The sequence below is a fragment of the Mytilus californianus genome, unplaced genomic scaffold (genome assembly GCF_021869535.1).
Source record: "Mytilus californianus isolate M0D057914Y unplaced genomic scaffold, xbMytCali1.0.p SCAF_1, whole genome shotgun sequence".
NCBI classification, from domain to species: Eukaryota; Metazoa; Mollusca; class Bivalvia; order Mytilida; family Mytilidae; genus Mytilus; species Mytilus californianus.
The window spans coordinates 81,107,279-81,113,770 of record NW_026262581.1 but is presented as its reverse complement, the minus strand read 5'-3'; the positions used below and the strand labels follow the sequence as shown (position 1 = coordinate 81,113,770).

The 6,492-nt window shown below is 31.8% G+C and overlaps 1 long non-coding RNA gene across 1 annotated transcript; it reads right to left on the bottom strand.

Moving 5' to 3' along the window:
• Nucleotides 1-1,085: 1,085 nt before the first annotated feature.
• On the bottom strand, nucleotides 1,086-4,791 carry LOC127714278 (uncharacterized). The gene is made up of 4 exons (XR_007987672.1): nucleotides 4,660-4,791; nucleotides 3,481-3,593; nucleotides 3,023-3,169; nucleotides 1,086-1,269 (listed from the first exon to the last, which is right to left on the bottom strand). It is a non-coding gene; the product is annotated as an uncharacterized LOC127714278 (long non-coding RNA).
• Nucleotides 4,792-6,492: the final 1,701 nt, after the last annotated feature.

Below are 6,492 nucleotides of genomic sequence, written 5' to 3'. Positions count from 1 at the left end.
TGACGTCAGAAAAAATGCATACTGCCATGTAATAAATAATATATCTTTTTAGGAATATCCGGTAAAGAAGGGGACAATGTAATTTTAGAATCAATTGTAACGCAACTTGTGAGTTGTTTTGGTGGGTTAAGCATGCAATAATATATGTATAATGTACATGATGTGGACAATTTGAGTACACATTAATTATTAGATGGCATTCTTAATTTATTCATCGTTGCATGCAATGCCTATATAAGTGTTGTATAGTCTTAATAGAGAAAACACACAATTACAATAAACATAAGCCTATACATTGTACGCATGAAAAAAGAGTTGCGTTTAGGATCATTGCTTAGATTAGTACTGTAATGTATAGGGTATGTATAACATTATGAATGTGAGATTTCAATAACTCTTTTATAGGCAAATATACTTTTGGTTACGGAAAAATGGTTTAGTCTCATCGTAGTTTATATGTCTATTTTATTAAAACTCGGTTATTGGTATCAAATGCGGTCAGTTTATGCTCGTCAACTTCGTACTTAATTTGACCTTTGAGCTGCTAATTCTTTATATTGACGAAACGCGCGGCTGGCGGACAAGATTATAAATCTGGTATCGTTGATGAGTTTTAATTGTCCAGTATTGTTTTGTTACTTATTTTAACCTTTTTATGTAGCCATAATCTTGACTTGAAATGAAATTACTGTATAAAAATATTAAAGTAAACGAATTAATAATCAAATGTGTATTACCTAATGCCCTAATTGCCTGTCGCAACACGGAACCATCCTGCCAAACGTATACACCTTCTGCCTGGTTATCATCTAAGCCAATCCAAATATAGATGACATTTTCTCTAAAATATTAAACGTATTTGTATGTATGCTTATATTACTATACATAAAAACTAGGAAATTACGAGTTAAATAAAGCTTTTCTTTTGTTTAATTTGAATTATTTCTAGATTCTTAAAGAAAATTGAGAACACTTGCAATCATGATTTTTTTCTGTCGTTCGATATACTAGTCCATGTACATGATACATGTATCTACTATTTATCTATAAGATTTTACATAATATAAATATATATGTACATTTGCATCATTTCTTTTATGAACTCCATTTCCTCACGAGTCTTGGGCATTATAAGGGTAGCATTCTTGCTGATATTCCTACACAAATCAATTGCTTGATACCAGGAGGCTTTAATCACAATACCGACGTTCTTAAGAATGTGATAACATTTCCCCATGTAAAGTTGCCATTGACTTGTATCAGGACATGCTGTGTAAAGAGTAGTATACGTAATTAGTATATTACATTCAAAAAATAAAAAAAGAAATAACTAAACAATTGATCATAGCTGTTTGTAACATGATATATACATGTATACAAATGGCCGTAGCATTATAAACTTTTCCCGTCTTTAACGAGTTAGAACGAGTCCAAAACAATGCAAAATCAAATCTAAATTATCACTCTCAAGTGCAAATTAATTGTGTCTTTTAGAACTGTTTTTTTTGTTGTTGTTGTTAGTTGTTTGTTTAGGTTTGTTTCGATCTAACGAGTCAATATAAAAATTAGAAGATGTGGTATGATTGCCAATGAGACAACTCTCCACAAGAGACCAAATGACACAGAAATTAACAACTATAGGTCACCGTACGGCCTTCAACAATGAGTTAAGCCCATACCGCATAGTCAGCTATAAAAGACCCTTTTCAACAGTATTTATTTTAATTTTAATAATATGTTTTTATGTTGTGGTGTTACACCACGGTACCAGGTTAGGGGAGGGTTGGGTGCATGAGCCTGTAATTCTGTAGTTGTCGTTTGTTACTAGATATTAAATTATTAATTTTCGTTTGTTGTTTTGTACATAAATCAGACCATTGGTTTTCCCATTTGAATTGTGTCATATTTTGTTATGTTGGGATATTGTACCGCTTGCTATGCAGTACGGGATTTGCTCATTGTTAAATGTCGTTTAGTTGTTAACATCTACTTTACGTCAATTGGTCTTTGGTGGATATTTGCAATCATATCACATCTACTTATCTTATATACTATGAGAATATGATTTCTACATTTCTTTTAATTTTTCGTGTCGTTGCTGCTGTCTCATTGTTGTTCGTAGATTCTCCTCTCTTTGTATTCATATTCCAAACAAATAAACGTCAAACTTTAATATATTTATCTCGATTTGTTTTGTTTCCATGATGGATAGTTATGTCACTGGCAATCACACAACTCCCTTTATATATATTGCATTGTTTTGTGTGGAGGTGACAGGTCTGTGTTATTATAGTTCAGGAAGCAGATTAAATTATTGTTGTTAAGTGGAAAATGGAATGTTTGCACAAGTCAAATGCGGGAATCGTATAGTTCAGGATAGACACTTTCAAAAGACATAGTAACCAGGCGTGAATCCAGAGATTTAAAATATGGATTCTAAAGGGTTCGACATGGAAAAAAGAGGATTCAGCCTTTCTTTGTGTAGTTTTACTGCTTTCCAAGCAATCACGAGGAAGCAAACGGCTATATACAATTACTTGTTTAAAGTAATTTTAAGAATTTAAATATCTCAAATAACGCTTTCGTAACATCATGTGGGGGCCGATGATAATACAGCTGTTGTTGCACTCTCTCCCGAAAGTAAAAATGTATCTCAAAGAGCATATGAGGATGTTTGGAAGGATTATAATGTCAATCAAATTATAATAAAAAAAAAAATGGATATTATAATTAAAATTTCAAGAAACTTAGCTATGTACTCATTAAAGAAGTCCTCTATGGTACATACATTTTTAAATCTTCATAACATTTGTTACTTGGTCAACATTGAGTATATCCTAAAATTAATCTTTACGATAGAACATTGATATTCTTCTCAACATATTGGTAGATCTATAAATTTAAAGTAATGTAAGTAATACATCTAAAGTATTATACAACTATCTACACGTTTGTGATTGGTACATTTGTGTAACACTTATCATAAAACTATTATATATCTACATGATGTGTAGACACTCACCATTTACCATTGAAGAAGAAAAGAGTATCTGTTCGCAAATTAGAGGATAGATTGAACCACAAAATGCATCATTCCATCCATCATTTTTTATCATCGTACAGTCTTCTCCATATTTACTATTAAACCCAATATAGTTGTTTGGCTCGTCTACAAACAAAACTTTTAATCTACTAACAATTAAAATAACTAGATTGTTTTCTACCGAAATATAAATTGTGACCATTATGTATTATTTGTTGGGTTGGTGGAAGACGTTAAAAATTATATCCGAGTCTTGTTGTTGTGATAATAAAGAACTCTATTGAAATAAACTGGAAATATATGAAAATAAAACACAATATGAATATCATGATTAAGGTAAAACATTGCCTTAAATTACATTGAAGCAAACGTGGTATTGCCCATTTAAAATGTTAACTTCCGTGTCAGTCGCAACTTATATATATAAACTTTTGTACCTGTGATCCAGAAAGTGTTATGTGCTTCATATTCAGAACCATCATTCCATACAAAATTGCCTTTGTAAACGTCATATCTTAGACCTAGCCACACCACAAAACTTGAGAATAGCCTATACAAATATAAAAGAGTAAATGATCCACATCGAAATAATGCATTTTGTACATGAAAATAATATACAATCAGCGCATACATCGTACGTAACGATATCTAGCCAGCTAAATCAACCAAAGTGGTGTATAAATCCGACAGAGTTCATGGAAGGTCTGCCATATTAAACACTTGAATTTAAGTACCCGTATCCTAGCCCCTCAACTCTATATACACATAAAAAGGAAAAAGGGAGAAATCTTTGTGAAACAACTACAGCTCTTAACTGTTGTTGGATTTTTTGTCTGTGTCCTTTGTTTGGTTCACTAATGTTGCTGTTGTTGTTGTTGTTGTTCAGGGGGGGGGGGGGGGGGGGGGGTCTAGAATGAAATTTGAAAAAAAGGTAGGATGAGCAACTTGGCAAAAAAAAGGCAGGATGACAATTTGTGTAAAAAAAATCAGGATAAACTAATAAAAAAAAAAGGCAGGACAGAGATTACAACTAATAAAAATACAGGACAACATTTTTCATCCATCATTCATAATAGATTTAAACATGAATAGTATTGAAATATTTTGTATGGTCTTGTTGTATATTTTCGATTTTTTAAAATTGTAAACCCATGTCAAAACGATAGTACGGGCTAAATTTGTTGCACCCTATACCTGATGCGTAGCAAATTGAAACTCCTGTAATATTCGGTGGTATAAAAATGTGCACATTTTCCTTAAACTACTTCTTTTTCAAACTACTCAAAAAATTATTCTCACAACAAAATATACTGTTACTAAACCATGATTCCCTACTGACAGATGCCACTTGCAATATATTTTTAAAACTGAGCTGACAAACAAGATTCTCTGTTATGAAATGTCCAAAGCAATTATCATGTATGGTATGCAAATGCTTCACTTTAATTAAATTGCATGATAGACTCAATTTGTGGTTTTCTTGGCACATTTGTTACCTTATGCTCTTACTTCAAATTATATTTGTACTATCATGATTTGTTTAAGATTGGGTAATAAATATTTGGTAAAATTCGCCTCAAATAAGATTCGAAAAATAATTATAAAAATCAACGTACAGTGACAAGTCTTGGATGGTTCCAACATCTTTTGGGGACAACATATTTGCATTTTGTTCCGAACATGCCCGCTTTCCATCAGTCCAGTTATAAAAAAGTGATTGGTCAGGAAGGTAATAGCAAGTGTCATTAGATACCACGTCACCTTTTAAGCATTCACCTGAATTATCAAAACAAAACTTAGCATTATAACTCGCATATAAGGATTAATCCTTGTAATGTTTTTGTCACATTATCAAATGTATTCATCTCGATTAAATGTAATCCCCTCTAGTCCTTGAAACTGTCAGTGACTGTCTAATTTTATATCTTACAATTTTTTTTTTTTTTTAATTGGAGGATTTGTGTTGATGGCAGATCATTGATAGTTTTCGCTTATTTATTTATATGTACAACTTGTTTATCTAGTCGGGAGGGTTACATTGTAGGAACTTAACATATTGCGGAGAATTGATGAACACAATGTATTGCGATCATGATTTTTTGGCATTTGGTTGCTGTGGCTTATTCTTATTAGATACTGTTTATTTATATTTATCTACTTGTTGGAAACATATTTTGCTCTGTCTTATTTTTACTCTCGAAGGTATCGTAAATGGTGGAAGGGTCGATTCGGATTTATATACTATGGTATTCATAAACCTTCAACAACATTGCGGCAGTAAAACATCTTTCAGTTTTTTTTGTTTCTTTTCGGATTTTTCTTTTTAAAACATTACTTAGGAGCATACGATTTCTCACATTTGTAACTGATCTAAAGAAGGGGCATATGATTTTACATCAAGTTGTAAGATCACACAAAAAAGAGCATTTGTATTACATTTGCCGAAGAAAGATATTTAGAAATGAATCTTCGATAATTCCTTAATGATGCTATTCGGGAATTTATTAGGTACATTGTAGCACCTGTCTCATAATACATGTAAAAATCATGATAGTTTACAATGGAAAATTTTACATAATTCATTCCAAAACTCACCATTAACTGGGACTATTATACTAACTATTAATTGCCTTTGTTTATACATTGTGTTTTTATCCTTTAAACAATTTGACGTTTATTAAAGATCTTTGATAATCTATATTTATTTGCATCTTGTAAAGACAAAACAGAAAGTAAAACGGAGAATTTTCAGATCCTTGTTAGCAAAGCTTGGACCCAGATCAGATTGTGACTCACAGAAATCATAGTTTTACATTTATGCTTTATTAGACACTTTTCTCATTATTGAAGCCGGTGCCCTGAGGTGATCGTTTGGTTCACTAATGTTGTTGGATTTATTGTCTGATTCAGGTATAGCAAACATTTTTCTTCAATGCATGAGCAAATACATTTATCATACAAAAGTTAATATTTTTCTTTTATATTTTACTTTCTTTATATTGTCCAACTCACAATGATAATTCATTTCCACAATTAGCACATTTATTATTCAATTATGAGGGTCTGGATGGGGTTTACAAAATAGAGAAAAATGGGCTAAAAGTGCAGAATAAAAGCCCCCCCCCCCCCACCCCCCCCCAAAAAAAAAGAATAGAGAAAAATAGGCAAAAATGATAAAGAATGACAAAAAATGGGGTGCTAAAATATAAATAATGGATGATAATGGGCAAAATGAATATAGAATAGGGAAAATGGTCTACAAACTGCAGAATAAAGCAAATAAAGGACCTCCTAACCGGACCCTCAATAATCAATCGAACGACCGATTTTTTAAAGTTTGATCTATATAGAACCTGTATAGATCACCAGGATGAATCTTTATATTGTATCATGTTTAACACCAATAAACGGACGGCCTAAACGGGTATTCAAAAACCGGGATTAAAAAT